Source organism: Dasypus novemcinctus, chromosome 6, assembly GCF_030445035.2.
Source record: "Dasypus novemcinctus isolate mDasNov1 chromosome 6, mDasNov1.1.hap2, whole genome shotgun sequence".
Taxonomy (NCBI): domain Eukaryota; kingdom Metazoa; phylum Chordata; class Mammalia; order Cingulata; family Dasypodidae; genus Dasypus; species Dasypus novemcinctus.
The window spans coordinates 72,362,769-72,379,100 of NC_080678.1; the positions used below are offsets into that span (position 1 = coordinate 72,362,769).

At 42.8% G+C, this 16,332-nt stretch overlaps 1 long non-coding RNA gene across 2 annotated transcripts; it reads right to left on the reverse strand.

Moving 5' to 3' along the window:
* Window positions 1-1,875: 1,875 nt before the first annotated feature.
* LOC139439231 (uncharacterized) lies at window positions 1,876-14,502 on the reverse strand. Of its 2 annotated transcripts, none has more exons than XR_011649033.1 (2): window positions 14,399-14,502; window positions 1,876-4,760 (listed from the first exon to the last, which is right to left on the reverse strand). It is a non-coding gene; the product is annotated as an uncharacterized lncRNA (long non-coding RNA). The 2 variants fall into 2 exon arrangements; XR_011649034.1 differs by lacking the exon at window positions 14,399-14,502 and adding an exon at window positions 14,150-14,245.
* Between the last annotated feature and the right edge of the window lie 1,830 nt (window positions 14,503-16,332).

Genomic DNA, 16,332 nt, shown 5'->3' on the forward strand with positions numbered 1-16,332 from the left:
GTAGATGGTTTAGTACACCCACCTTAGGAGAGAAAAGGAATGCTGACATGGGGAAAGGTGGGTGAGGACTGTTGAAGAAGCCAAGTAGCATGTCTGGTTGAATTCTAGCATGTTTTGACATGCTGCTCTCAAAGTATTGGGAAAAGGATTGGGATTTCCCCCCTCAGCAGTGCTGTGCTTAATTTACTCTAAAATAGACATAATAGTGCCAGGAGTCAACAGTACATATCCTTAAATTAGTTCCAAAAGAAACTTTCTCTTGAAATTTAAAGTCATTTGACTTATTTCTGTATAGAACTCTACAAATTCTGGATCTTATTAGTTTATCTTAAGAAAGGGTATGTTGCAGCACTTTATTTGGAAGAGAAAGAATGGTACATTAGTTATAAGGCCCCTGGTATTTAGTTTTTTGGGTTTTTTTTTTTAAGATTTGTTTATTTTATTTTATTTCTCCCTCCCCCCCGCCCCAGTTGTCTGTTGTTTGTGTCTATTTGCTGCGTGTTCTTCTTTGTCCGCTTGTTGTTGTCAGCATCATGGGAATCTGTGTTTCTTTTTGTTGCGCCATTTTGTTGTGTCAGCTTTCCATGTGTGCGGCACCATTCCTGGGCAGATTGAACTTTCTTTCGCACTGGGCGGCTCTCCTTATGGGGTGCACTCCTTGCGTGTGGGGCTCCCCTATGCGGGGGCACCCCTGCCTAGCACAGCACTCCTTACGTGCCTCAGCACTGCACATGGGCCAGCTCCACACAGGTCAAGGAGGTCCGGGGTTTGAACCGCGGACCTCCCATGTGGCAGACGGACACCCTAACCACTGGGCCAAGTCCGCTTACTAGTATTTAGTTTTGAAACCTAACCCATATGCCAGTGTGTCTTATACACTTTGAGAAGGGGTATCATGAACATTTCACAAATGGAAATATCAAGACTCAATAGTGACCAACCTAGGACTGAACTACCATGTTTGTGACTTTAAACTCTGTGTTAATTCCATTGCACTAGGTTATCTTGAAGATGACAGAATACTTAAAAAGCTAACATAGAAATGATTCTTAACATGTATTAAGTTCTCCAAAGGAACCAAAAGGATTTATGCATATGTGTATATACATATATGTATATGCATAGGAGACATCATAATTGGCACAAGTGATTGTGGGTGCTAGCAAACCCAAGTTCTGGAGTACAAGCTGGAAGCTGGAAATTCTAGTAACTGATGTTGAAGTTTTGAGTCAAATTTCTTAGGAATACTGGGCAGGCTGGAAACTCAGGGAGGAACGGAGCATGTGTCCTGAGGCAGAAGTCCTCAGTTCTTTGCATTTAAGGCCTCCAACTTACTGGATGAGACCCAGTCACATTACCCCCTTAAAGTCAACTGATTGTAGATGCTAATCCCATCTACTCAATAGCTCTACAGCAACATCTGGGCCAGCATTTGACCAACAACTGGATGCCATAACTTAGCCAAGTTGAACCAAAAATCAGCATCACAACATAGTATAAAAATTTTCAGATTATGTGTCAGAAGATTAAATGGAGTAGTTTTTGAGTCCTTTCAAGTTAATAGATTTGATTCTTAAGAGTACTTCAGTAATGAGAAATTGCACATCCACAACATCCTTTTAAAATGAATATTTTAAAAGGCTAAGACAAACAGGAAGAGATTTGAAGAGGGGATGTAGCTTAAAAGGGAAGAGTATCCTCTCAGGAAGTGCTTGCTTTCCTTCCTCTCCTTTCCACAAGCATTTGTTTCAAGGCTTCCTCCCTTCAAACCACACCTTGTAAACCCTTTTATGAGCTGTGTTCACAAGAAGAATTTATGCATTGTTCCATACCAGGTTTTAACTAATAAAGCATGCACACAAAAAGGACCAAATGCCATTTACCAAGGAGATGAACTTTATTCAGTCATTAAGTTGAAGCAAGTACAGTTAGGATACACAGCAGACGACAGTTACCATATGTTATGTTCTAAGAAAGTGGAACTGTATTATTTATAGTTTACAACATGATGTATAAAATTAAAGCTAGTAAGGGGCTTCCAGGGAGGTAAATTAGACAAAGAAGGAAAGACTTAAGAAACTGTATTTTGCTATATACTGAGAAGATGCCTATAAGAAAGAAAAAAAAATTTTTTTTAATAATTAATATTAAGCAATGTGCATAAGAAGTTGTGGTGTTTACCTAAGAATAATTTAAATTCTAAAATTAGAAGACATTGAAGACAGGGTTTTTTTTAGTGGGGGGGTGGCCTGAATTTTGTAAGCTTAACAGAAAAAAAAAAGAAAAAGCATTTCAGAAAAGCAGGTACAAATTATCGTCATTAAAAGGGTGTATCTTCCAAAGTGCAAAGTGAGGTTACTTGGGATCAGGTTGATATTTGACCCCACGTTCTCAAGTCACATTAGACTGCGGCAAGTAATAATTGCTTCCTCGTTTAGATTAGACTGTGTTCTCACTGCAAGCTGCTCTCCTCTAAATAGATTGCAGAGAGTAATTGAAACAAGTTATATGGGGAAGTGGAGTGACCGATTCCTGAAAGTGTGAAAGCAGCGCTATGGTAACCTCTTAAGTCTGGCCTTTATCCTGATCCTATTTAGGGAATCCGCAGGGCAGCCGGTGTTGAGTGCAGTCTGCAGTTCACCAGCGTTATTGTTTAGACTTGAAGGGAAGGTCACATGTCCTCTTTTTGACAGAAAGGTTTATGGGCTCTCTCTAATTAGCAGCGCCCTCCACCAGACAGACTGTTGGCCACCGTCCAAGAACGGGGTTTGGTAGCGGCCACTGCTGAAGGAGAAAACAAGGTTATTTACCCTGTGACTGTAATTCTTGGCACAAGTTCTCTCTTTACACTCAGACACGTTTTCCCTTTGTTCCAACTTGCCTCTGGAATTCTGAGTAGGGAGTTAAGGAAGGGAATGCGGCTATATATTTAGGGGTGTAAGCAACGCTTGGGTGGGCCGCAAACACTTTCTATTCTAGAATCGCCCGGTTCAACACCACCGATTATCCAAGGGAAAAACAAGAACAAAAAAAGCAAAGTAGTCAATGCGCGGCTCGCGAATGCAAATGCTTGAGCACATGTGCTCAAGAAAAAGTTTAGTTTGCAACATCTATGAAACAGCGAAACGCGATTGAGGTTGGCTATTACCCGGGTGTTAAAAGAGAACCGGCAATATATTTGGCTTTTCCTCTTCTGTCGGTTCTGCAAGACGATGGATTAAGCAGATACAAATGCCTTTTGGCTGATTTAAACCAGATGCTCCGACTATTCCTGTCCTGCTTGCAGGCGCAGCTGCACTGCAAGAGGCAATACTGCCCCCCTCGGCCGTCGGCCAAGTGCAGGCGCAGAACCCTCGCCTCCAAGAGCCACCTCGGCAGTAAAACTTCTAAAGCCCTCGTTATTATTCCAGGCACATTCCAAGGGAGTTGAGTCACAGCGTTTACTTGGCTTTCCTCCCGCCCTGAGTTGCCTTTTACCAGGTGGAATATAGCCTCCAGCTTCAAATATGGAACCCATAATTGGTTAAAGATTGTTTTCGGGTAAGCCCCAGATGCAACTTCTACTGTAACTTCTCCCCCCGCACCTGCGGTTTGCTGGCTTTGCAGCGGGATCTCACGGCCAGAACAAGGGTCTCGTGGTCAAATCGTGGTGGCTTTCTTTAGGGAATCCTGTAGAGCTGCTCCATTTTCCTTGCTGGTTTGAGAAACGCCGAGGGCTGCTCAGTGGGGGAGCAGGAGCCTGGGTCAGCAAGTTTTCCTTTTGGAAGCCGGTACCGGAGGGGGGATGAGGCTCCCTGGCTTTTAAGTCGGCACCGAGGGAAAAGTCCCAGGTCCTCCCACAAAATCCGTCCAGCCTCGCCGGCCGCTGAGCCCAGGACGGGGTGGGGGTGGAGGGAAGGGCTGCACATCTGGCCGCCTAGGAGCAGCATCTGGAGCGCTAAACCCCACGCCCAGATGTTCAGAAGTCTCTCCCGGGAGTCAGCGGCCTCCGGGGCGGGCTCCCGCGGCTGGGCTCCCGCCCTCCGCTAGCTGGCAGCCTGGTGCCGAGCGCGAGGCGCCCCAGGGCGAGCTGCGCGGGCTGGCGGCTGAGCTGCCGGGGGTAAGGTTTGGTCCACGCTGGGGGTGGGGGGAGGGAGGCAGGCCCGAGGAGGGCTGGAGAAGAGCCGGAGGGGGTGGCTGGAGGGTAGGCCCGTGCCAGCGGGCGCGCGGCCGAGCCCGCCCCACTGCGTGGGAGTTCACCACCCGGGTCCCCAGGAGGTGGTGGCGGGGAAGGGCGGGCGGAGATGTTTCCTGAAGGGGAGGGACGCGCTGGCCTCCCGTCCTTCTGTCCCCCGGCTCCTACGCAGAGGCGCAGGAGTTTCCTCCCGCGCAGCGATTCTGCCCCGGTTTCCTTGCACCTTCTCAGGAAGGCCAGAGGCATCATCCCTGGCGGCGGAACCCTCCCCTTTCTCCCTCCTCGCTCGTCCCTTGGCCTCTAAGCCCGAGAAGGAGACGCTGCAAACGCCATCTCGACTTTCTCCGACACCTGAGCTTGTCAGAAGTCTGCGCATCGCGGGCCGACGCGCTCTCGACGTTTGCTCCTAGGAGTTTTGACGTCTCGCTAGCAACAGTGTTTCGCAAGGCGTCTGGGGTTTTTGAAGAGCCTGCTTCTGTTAGATGCTCCAATCTGCCCAAATCGTTTTCAAGTTGTTTAACCAAGGCGAGGGCAGACCCTGTTCTTACTTAAGTTTTCCTTCATCCAGGATGTCCGGAGATTTCACCTAAGGGTATCACAACATCCCAAGTTAGTTAGGTAAATGTTTTGTGGCAATTTAGAAAACCAAAGGGGAAAATATCCTAAAAGGAAAATCACAACCGACAGGAATATGGTTAAAAGACATTAGATCTTTTTCATCTAGCAGTCCTAGTTGTCACATACTCTCCACCAACATAAAATAAGTAAATGTTCACAGCCTTCTCCAGTTTAAGGCAACTCTCTCCAGTTATGGCCGTGTGCATGAGAGGGCTCTCTGGTCCCACCCTATTCCCCAGCTAAAACTCTGAACAAGCTTTAGTGTTTCCTTTCCCAAGGATTGTAGGGCTTCACTGAGATTAATCCAAAGAACAGCATATTAAGGGCTCCGGTTACATTGTTTAAAAGTTAGCTCTTTCCTTGCCTACGGCTGTGGACTGTGGCAAGTTACTCAAGTCTTGTTCCTGGGTGCCTCAGTTTCACCATTTCTAAAATGTGACTACCTATAGGGTTGGGGCGGTGAAAGGATTAATAATTAAATGAGGTAATGCAAATCAAGTGCTTGAGACAAAGCCTGACACATAGGAGGAGCTCAAAATTGTTCATCTCACTACTAACATGAGTAGGCTGTGTTCACCGTTTTAGTTTCCTGGCTGCTAAAGCAAATACCATAGAATGGGTTGGCTTAAAGAACGGGCATTTATTAGCTCAAGGTTTTGAGGCAAGGAGGAGTCAAAATCGAGTTCCTGGTAAAACTGTGGCTTTCTGCCACGTGGTAATGCACATGTGCCCTCTTCTGTCTTGTCTTTCTCCTCTCCTTCTCTTCTGTGTTCCCTTAACTTTCAGCTTCTGGCTACTCCTGGTGGTTTCTCCCTCCATCTGAATTTCACTCTGCTTTTAAAAGACTCCAGTAATCCAGACTAAAGCCCGTTCTGGGGGACAGGTGTGGCTCAAGGCTGGTGAGCGCTCACCTCCCACATGGGAAGGCCCAGGTTTGGTTCCTGATGCCTCCTGAAACAAGCAAGAAAGCAAAACAAGTGAAAACACCAACTCAGGGAAGCCGATGTGGCTCAGTGGTTGAGCACCAGCTTTCTACATACAAGGTCCAGGGTTCAAACTCTGGCCTCCAGTACCTACAGGGAAAAAAAAAAAAGCCCATTCTGATTTAGTTGGGCGGTAGTTTAACTGAAGTAACATCTTGAAGAGATACTTACAATGGTTCCACATCCACCAGAATGCAGACCAATAGCAAAAACCTGTCCAAACTGGGGTACACAACTAAACCCACCATAAAATGACAGTTGTGGACAAGGGCAGTACAGTGGAGAAAGATATCCTCCAGAGGCCATTCCTCTCAGAGTTCGCATTTTAATACATCTGTACAACATTTAAAACTTACAACACTCGACTGATTTCATACCCAGGCCCTGGCAAAAGTCTGCCTAGAGAAAACTTGATGAAATTAAAATATGTAGGCTGTCATCATATGACTTTTTATAAACGTAAATTTGACTTCTTGGTTTTCTGTTATTTTCCCATTCTAACCACTTCCCAAAGAAGATCATACTAACAGATGTATGTCAAAAACATCTCTTTCCCTACCCTTCCTTTTTCTATCCATCTCCTTTACCCTTTGCTAATTGTAGAGAAATCTGATTAGGGAACCTCCGCATCAAATGAAAATGTGGGACAGTAGAAATATTTTAGATGAACATAAAAATGTAACTGAAAAAGTCAAGGCTGTTGTGTGCAGAGGGCAGCTGTTGGAACTTAAGTGAGTCTTCTCAATTCTCCAGGCTCAGTGTTCTCAGACTTAAAGTAAAAGGATTGGACTAGCGCTTGCTTCCTGCACTAACGTTCTTTGGTTTCTAAAGTTTCTGTGTCCAGGAGGTATTTCCTGTGAATAATAGATCCCAGTGGGGGGTGGGGGGAGGGGGGAGACTCTTGAGAGGCTGTGAAATTGAGAAATCATGATAAAGTGATGAGGGAAGCTAACTAAGGAACTCAGGCCAGTTATGAACAAAAAAACAAGGTAAAGTACCTAGAACCAGGTAAAGTCTAACATGTGTCTATGCATACAGTGGATATATTCATGTAAAGTGGTATATGCTTTTAAAATGAGATACGCATGTATTTATCTATAGTCTATATATAGTATACATACACACAAGGATCCCCCCATTTAGTAACTTTTTCTACTACCTGCAAAAAGGTGGAATTTTTCCTCTCACTGTTAGTGTAGTCTAAGGGGTGACTTTTAAGCCGAGGCTGGGACAGGAACAGAAGGTCGCCATGACTGGGGCTGGAAGAGAGAGGCACGCCCTCTGGTGGGGCCTGCTGTCCTGTTACCAAGAAAGTTCCCCAGGAGAGGAGGCCCCTCTCATCAGGGGCCCAGTCCCATTTTACCTCAGGATGTCCCTCATGCATTTTTTTCATTCATCATCTTCCCTGAGAAATATTTTCCAAATCATAATGCAGCTCCCTAGATTCTTCTCCATCACCCTCCACAGCTCATCTGTCAACCACTCCTGTCAGCTCTAACATATAGCTATGGATATAGGTATAAGTAGAGGCATAGGTATTGAGAGAGCTATTCCAGCCCTTCAGATTACTTCCTTCATAGCAATCTACTCAACCATTTCTTGCCCAACCTACGGGAAAAGCCTCCTAACTATTCTCCCAGCTTCTGTTCCCCCACCCTACATTTTATTCTCCACACAGCAGCCAAAGCAGGTCCTTTTAAAATGTGAATGAAATCTCCTTGCTCTCCCATTCAGAATCCTCTGGCAGTTGCCCATCACACCTGGAATGAAATCCACACTCCTATGCACACCCAAATTATCTGACTCTGCCTGATCCTCTCACTTCACCCTCTACTGCTTTCTTCCATATTCATACCTCTTCAGTCACACCGGCCTTTTGGCTGTTCCTCAAAAACCTCAAGTCCACACCTGCTTCAGGGCCTTTGCACTTGCTTTTTCTTCTGCCAAGATCCTAGATTACCATCCCCCCTTAACTCCCAGATTGTCACCTGGCTTCCCCCCCTACCTCCTTCAGGTCTCTGCTCAGCTGTCACCTCAGAGAGCACTGCCCTGACCATCCCATCTGCTATAGACACAAAAGCTAGAGCCACTCTCTAGTCATTTACCTCACTTTATTTTCCTTCATACCTCATATCAAAGCTCTTAACATTCTTACCGGTTTATTTTTTGCCTCAGCTCCGAAATGTATGCTCTAGTAGCGTAGGGAATTGGTCAATCTTATTCAACAAAGCATGTTCAGCTTAAAACAGCACCTGACATGTAAAAGGCACCCAATAATATATGGATGAAGACCTGAATGAATGAAGAGACACTCATACTTGGAAAAGCAGAAGGGAAACAAGGTCTCCCTTAGTCAGCCTGAGCTCAGGAAAACTCCAGGCTTCCCCAGTTTCATCTGATTATTCCTGATTAGCTAATGCTCCAAGATGAACCTTGTTAGAATGGAGTCTCTCCCTGCACACATTTAAATTCGTGGCTCAATCTCTATTCACTCAGCAAGAAAGAGAGAAAGAACTATGCAAATTGTGTGGGTAAGTCTGTATACCATTTTACTCAATAAGTGAATACACTGGAATAAGCAATAATCTGCTTTCTCCTCAGTTGCTCTCAGTTCCCCTACGCTTTTCATACTGATCATTTTGCCAAACTGGGTAGTTAAAGATGCTGGGTGTTTGGGCTTCATGGCCTTTAAATGCAAGGTATTTGGGTCGTGAATTCAAATCCTAGGTCCGCCACATTCATATGTGACCTTATCAAGTTAGTTAACTTTCAGGTGCCTCATTTTCTCATCTATAAAGTAATAACAATGCCTTCTTTATAGGATGGTTATGAGAAATAAATGCATAATGTTTGTAAAGTTCTTAGAACAATGCCTGGAGCATAGTTATATATGCGTTTGTTTGTTTACGATCAGTGGCTTTTATTATAACCACAATGTTGTGCATTCTTCACCACAAAAAATTTTAGAACAATTCATCACTCTGAAAAGGAAAACTCCAGACACCTTAGCAGCCACCTCTTAAACCTTCTATCCTTCTCCAGCCCTACATAGCCACTAATCTAATTCCATCTTTATAAAGTGATTTATATTTACATTTTATATATTAATAAATGTAGTTATACAATATGTAGTACTTTGTGTCTGGTTTCTTTCACTTAGCATAATGTTTTTTTTGTCTGATATTAACATCTTGTAACATTAATATACTATTTGTTCAGTTTCAAAGAAAAACAGGTTTTTTTTTTTTCAAAGATTTATTACTTTTTCTCCCTTCCCCTTCCTTTCCCCCTCTCCACGCCCTGCTGATTTGTGTCTGTGTCCATTCACTGTGTGATCTTCTGTATCCACTTCTCTTTTTGTCTTCTCATTTTTTCTCCTCTAGGATTCACCGGGACTCGATCCTGGGGACTTCCGATGTGAGAGAGGTCCCCTGTCTGCTGCACCACCTCAGTCCTGGTCTCTGCTGCGCTCCACCCTGACTCTCCCCTTTGTCTCTCTTTTGTTGTGTCATCATCTTGCTGCGTGACTCACTTGTGCAGGCACTGGCTCGCTGCATGGGCACTCATGCGAGCACGTGACTTGCTGCACGGGCACTCAGCTCACCACGCAGGCACTGGCTCGCTGCACGGGTCCTGGCTCACCATGCAGGCGCTCATGTGGACACTCAGCTTGCCATGCAGGCACTCGACTCACCATGTGGGTATTCGTGTGGGCACTCAGTTCGCCACACAGCCCCTGGCTCACCACACGGGCACTCACATGGGCACTAGGCTCACCACATGGGCACTTGGCTCAGCGCGCGGGCACTTGTTTGGGCACTCAGCTCACCATGCAGGTACTCGGCTCACCGTGTGGGCACTCAGGTCACCACATGGTCACTGGCTCACTGCACAGTCACGCTTTCTCTTCTTTTTTTCACCAGGAGGCCCCAGGGATCGAACCCAGGTCCTCCCATATGGTAGGCAAAGGCCCTATTACTTGAGCCACATTGGCTTCCCAAAAAACAGTTTTATATATGAAATATTCCGAGTATTTTTTAAAAAACACATTTTCAATGTTTGTCTTACTTGATTTTCCCCTTTCTTGATAACTTTATATCATGAGATACTGCTCCATGTTATTGGCACTGTAGTTTTCGTTATGGTTTCAGACCTGTAATTGTAGTTTTAGTACCAAGCACAGTGATTATTTTACAGCCATTCTACTCTAGCATTTATGCTTACCCATAAATTCTATTTAGGCCAAAATATCCCTAACTTTGCAAAAAAGAAACTGCACCTTCAGGGGTCATCCACACTATTATAGTTGAACAAAAGATGTTCCTTACTTTTCAGTTCTGTAAGCTTTTTTTGGCCAGCTTTCCCATAACATAATATTGTTATTTGGTAGTTTAGTGTCATTTAACACTGCAGAAAAACAAATATCAGTGCTTATCCTAAATTTGTGTGCCAAATCATCCCTGAACTAAGGGAGTTAGGCCAGATAGTCTCTGGAAGGCTCTTTAACTCTGTTTTTCTATGGTTTTCATAAAAATAAAAATAGCTCAGAAATGAGAGTTTCAGGATTTAGCACTGTGTTCACTCTGCCTCCTTGCTCTGTGAATCACGGACAACTGTGATGTTTTAAACTCTGCAGTATTATTTGGAACAGACTAAGTTCTCATTCAGGTTCAACAAGAATAGGATCTGTTTAAATTGTGGGCAGACCGTTAGCACCCCTTCAGGCTCAACATTTCATCACTCTTAATCGAGGCTTTGCTCACTCATTCATACATATCTACATCATGGACTCATAGGAAAGGATTGGAAATACTGCCTGACTAATGTTTATTAAAATCTTGAGATTGCTCTACATAGGATACATTAATAAACATACCTCCTGTAGTTTTTTTACCTTAGTTATGGTACCAGGATTCATGCATGCATGCATTGAGTCATTCATTGAATAAATATTGACTAAGGGCTTAATATGTGCCAGAAACTGTGCTTGCACTAGCCACTTGGCCAAGTTGGAAACCCAGGAGTCAACTTAAATACCACCCTCTCCCTTATTCTCCACCTATTTGACCAGTCATCAAATTAGTGCCAATGCTGCCTTCTAAACTGCTCTAAAGTTGTCTTCCTTTGCACTCACTTCCAGAGCCAGCATGTTAGTGAAGGCAGTCTTAGTCCAGCTACTCTAAAGAGCAGAGCCTGAGGCATTCTCGTTAAGACTGCAAGACTGGGATGGTGAGAGTGAGGCGAAAAGACAGCGTGAAGTAAGGGAAAGTGGGGTACAGTGAGATGCACTGTGTTACTACACTGGCTACTGCCATGTAGTAAATAACAAATCCCTCAGCAGGGTGGGAGTTCTCTGAAAGTGTAACAAGGACAAAATGTGTCTCAGACAAAACCACAAAAGAGAGAAAGAAGGGGGAATGTATCTCCCTGCCCCTTCCCCACTCTGTTTGCCCTTGGTAAAGGTTTACTCCTTGGAGAGCTAATGCCCCCCAAACATCTGGGTTGTATCACTTGCCCCCTTGGGCTGCTCCAGATGGCAGATCCCATGCCCAAGCAACGGTACTTCATCCAACTTCAAAGGCAGAGCCTTAACGTGGCACAGGGGGAACCCTAACCTAGAGAAAGAAGGAGGAGGCATAAGGGCATCTAAGGATATCCACAAGATTTGTGCCTCAATATAAACAAAACTTCATAATTTTCCTTTCAGATTCTTTTAAGTGCCTACTAATTAGACTTTGTGCCTCTCTCTTACATCCTTCTAATCCATTATTCACACCATACCTACAGTGATCTTTACCAGACTCAAATTTTTTATTAGCTCTCCTTAAACTCTAAGATCCATGATCTCCTCCCGCTTGCTTTTCAGTCCTCCTATCAATGAGGACTTTTTGCCCAAAGAATAAAATGATCATTCCTCCAAAGCTTTGTAAGCTTTTAATGGCTTATTTGCTGACTCAAAAAGTGGCACATTCATTAGATAAAATTTGGAAAGCACAAAAAATATGGAAAAGGAAGTAATATCCAACTGTAATTCTGCCTTGCAGAGAAAAGTCCTATTAACATTTTGGAGTACATCCTGGCCAAATTTTTATATGCACATATATCTACTTTTTAAATTCTCAGAGGTTTATATTAAATTAAAAATATACTTCAAGAATTACTGCACTGAAGTTTATATTGGATCAAAAGTAGATGTTAAGGCCACCCATGGTTTAATTTGTTAATGATAGTATGTACTTAAATGCAATTTTTCATTTCTTTGTTTCACTTCCTTAAATATTACTTAAGTATGTATTGTAAATGTATATTTACATTTCAGAAATATGACAGATTAATGAAGCCCACTGTAAATATAACCTTTTCCTGCTTTGTTTAGTAATATAAGAACCGTTAATGCAACAATTAACTCTTGTTTCATCAAAATATGATATTGAAAGAGATAATTTAAAGTAATTATAATAAGCTACTTTCCACATCATGGTCTAAATATAGATACAAAATTTTAAGAGCTTGGCAAAAAGTTATTTTTTATATAATTATATAAATACCAATATAATGATTTTGCTTTATTATCAAGCAGTTAACATATTAGCATCACAAATGTCTATTTTCTGCCAGGTATGGACATTCTAGAGTACTTGATAAAATGCCATGTGTTAAAAGAGTGACACGGTCAAGACTACATTTTCAAAGCATTAGTGGAAAACGTTGACATTCAAACTTGCCAAGTCTTATTATAATAACTATATCAGCATGTCTAAACAAGAAAATAAAGCTACCAAATAGTGAATACCTGTGTGATTATTTAAGTGTGAATTTTAAAAGTCTAAAATTCAATAAATAATGAAACCAAATGAAATCCACAGTAATGTTATGAAATCTTTTGCACCAAGATACTTTTAGTGGAACAGAATCAGGACTATCCCTATCCTTTCTTTTTTTTTCTTTTTTAAGATTTATTTATTTGTTTGTTTATTTCTCTCCCCTCCCCCACCCCAGTTGTCTGTTCTCTGTGTCTATTTGCTACGTCTTCTTCTTTGTCTGCTTCTGTTGTTGTCAGCGGCACGGGAATCTGTGTTTCTTGTTTTTGTTGCATCATCTTGTTGTGTCAGCTCTCCGTGTGTGTGGCACCATTCCTGGACAGGGTGCACTTTCTTTCGCGCTGGGCAGCTCTCCTTACGGGGCACACTCCTTGCACATGGGGCTCCCCTACGCGGGAGACACCCCTGTGTGGCACAGCACTCCTTGAGTGCATCAGCACTGTGCATAGGCCAGCTCCACATGGGTCAAGGAGGCCCAGGGTTTGAACCGCGGACCTCCCATGTGGTAAATAGACGCCCTATAACCACTGGGCCAAGTCCACCGCCTATCCTAACTTTCTAAAAATCATTTTGAACCACAACTTCAGTTAGATAAAACTTTTAGTGTGAAAATAACATCAAAATGATCTTAGAAGGGCATAGTTATAATTCCAGGTATTGGAGCAGTCTTTGTTTAATAACTGTAAACCCTTATACCTTGAGAAAATATTAACACATGTATAATTGAAAGACATCCATTGTCTAGTAATTTATTAGAGAACCACTTAAGTTTCATTAGGTAAGCCCTCAAATTATTTTACTTAATATAATTAGAAAAAAAATGCATGTTGGCAATGTTTCATTTTACACATTACGATATTCTTTTAGGCCTTCAATTAAGGATATAAATTCTTGAAAGCAAAGCATAACATTCTCCATTATTATCCCCATTATATTCAAATAATTCAAACTACAATTAAGTAGTTATTTTTAAAATATTCAATCTTAAAATTTTCAAAATTTAAAAACATTTCCAGGTTTTTTTGAAACAAAAATAATCAGATTCACATTATTAACTACTACTCAATATCATTATTGAAAAAAAAAAAAAGCTAAGTGTTTTTAGTTACCAGAGCAGATTGCAAGATTATTTTTTCTATGCTTTTTTTAAAAATATGGTTCTGGCCTACATAATGAACCTACATCGTCATTCACAAAGGCTTTCTGACATTCTGTCAACTTTCAGCCCAATGTGAGGTAAAACCACAGTTAAATATACACAGTTCTAAATTAGAGCTTACGATAGCTATGTCAACAAATCATAACTACTGTATCACTAATGATGAGTTCCACTAAAGTTCCCACGAAATAGAACAGATGGTAAAATTTGATAGAGTTCCCGGAAAATTAAAGCTATCAGAACTCTAAATAAGGAATATATGCTATATTAGAACATAACAAAGCCAAAGAATTGAGGCTGTTAAACCTGAAAAGGATATGAAGTAAACATATCTGAAATATGTACATAAACAGACTACAAACAAAAGCATGTAAGTCATTTTCTACTTACTCACCTTGACCCTCCCCTGAGTCTCTCTTTGGTTGCATCAGCATTTTGCTGCTTGGCTGTCCCTCTGCGGGCTAGGCTTGTCACCTGGGCAGGCCTTTACCTGCAGGCCTCAGGGATCAAACCAAGTCCTCCCATATGGCAGACGGAAGCCCAATGGCCTGAGCCTCATCCGCCTCCCATAAATCTATGTTTTTAATAATTTTTTTAAAGGAAAATATTTCTAGACTACACCATACAGGGATTTTTTCCCTACCTCCTTATTTTGCAATCTTCAGACCCTCCTTTAGAGATTGGCATTATCTCATCAATTTCACCATGAAGTCAGTTTGTCATATTTTCAGCAACTGTGATTGCTTTGATGACTTTGCAGTTCCTTCCTTCTCTTCCTAACCCCAGGTTTTTGGCAGTCTGCCCCCATCCTCAGTATCCTGTCCTCCCCTGGTCGGAGGAGGGGAAGGACATATCGAGTTTCTGGATTACGTGTAAACCACAAGTCATAAGCCAGCCACAGAAGCTGGTTAGTCTATCTAGACCTCTTTCTGCCTCTGCTGGGCTATTGCTTCTAGGCTACACGGCACTAATGGACATTTCCTTCTCTTGCAGCTTCACTCTGCCTGTTCCCAGAGGAGCCAGCCACTAGCCCCAAGGCTCCTGGTTTCACCTGAACCTATCTGGATGTTTCTGTCACTTCCCCACTTAGATTCTACTCCAAGAGGGCTAAGTGTGGACTTCAGCATTTGACCCCCTAGTTCCCCCAACTCTCCTCTACCCTCCCTAAAACTGAAATTTTCCCTGAACTTTCTCTTCTTAATTGGAAGGGGCTACATCATATCCTGCTTCTATGCAAGGTGGCATCTACTCTTTCTCTTCCCTGGGGCCATAATGGTAGAATAGCCTCAGAAGAACACAATTTATGGAAATAATGATAATAATTAAAAAGCACAACCCATCAGTTCAGTATTTCCTAGATAATCTCCATTCTATAGTAAATGATATCTGACTGTTGCAGATAACTTTATGGTTTTCAAAGTACTTTCATATATGTTGCCTCATTATCATCGTGTTGTTTGTAGATTGGGTTACCAGTAAACAGACTCTGAGATGAAAATTTTCATGCAAAGAGTTTATGGGGGCAGTGTAGGATACTCTCAGAAACATCTGTGTGGGGTGAAGGAAGTAAGACTATGCAGAGGAGAGTTTATACTGTTGTAACAGAGAGAAGCCAGGTGTACATGGTATTGAAAGCCAGGACGGGAGAATTCTGAGAAGGAAGATTTATTATGACTGGCCAGACTCAGTGGACTCTTGTCCTAATAAAAATCGAGCCCCAATAATATTTTTGGGTCCCTTTTATACAGAGGATGTAGGAGTGGGGAATCAAATGGTGCTTATATGCAAAAGGCCTTTTGTTAGTTTCTTCAAGTGTTTTATATGAGTATCAGTTAGGTTATACCCTCCAGGTAAGCTTGAATTAACACATATCCCCCACATTCCAGGTAAGCTTCTTTTTTTTTTTTTTAAAGATTTATTCATTTCTTTATTTCTCTCCCCTTCCCGCCCTCCCCACCACCCCAGTTGTCTGTTCTCTGTGTCTATTTGCTGCGTGTTCTTCTTTGTCCGCTTCTGTTGTTGTCAGGAGCACGGGAATCTGTTTCTTTTTTGTTGCTTCATCTTGTTGTGTCAGCTCTCCGTGTGGGCGGCGCCATTCTTAGGCAGGCTGCACTTTCTTTTGCGCCGAACGGCTCTCCTTATGGGGCGCACTCCTTGCGCGTGGGGCTCCCCTATGCGGGGGACACCCTTGCGTGGCACGGCACTCCTTGTGCGCATCAGCATTGCGCATGGGCCAGCTCCACATGGGTCAAGGAGACCCGGGGTTTGAACTGCAGACCTCCCATGTGGTAGGCGGATGCCCTAACCACTGGGCCAAATCCGCTTCCCTCCAGGGAAGCTTTTAACATGAACTCCCCACATTCCAGATAAGCTTTAATTAACACATTTAGTTTGCATCCTCCCTGAATATCCAAAGCCTATAGAGTTTATACTTCTCAATTAGCTTTCCAGGGAACTAGGCATACTTGGATATAGAATAAGTTTGAATTTATGCACAGGTCATATTAATACAGTAGGACCTCATTTACCATGACCAATCTGTTCCAAGACCCTTCGCATAAATTGAAGATTGCGCAT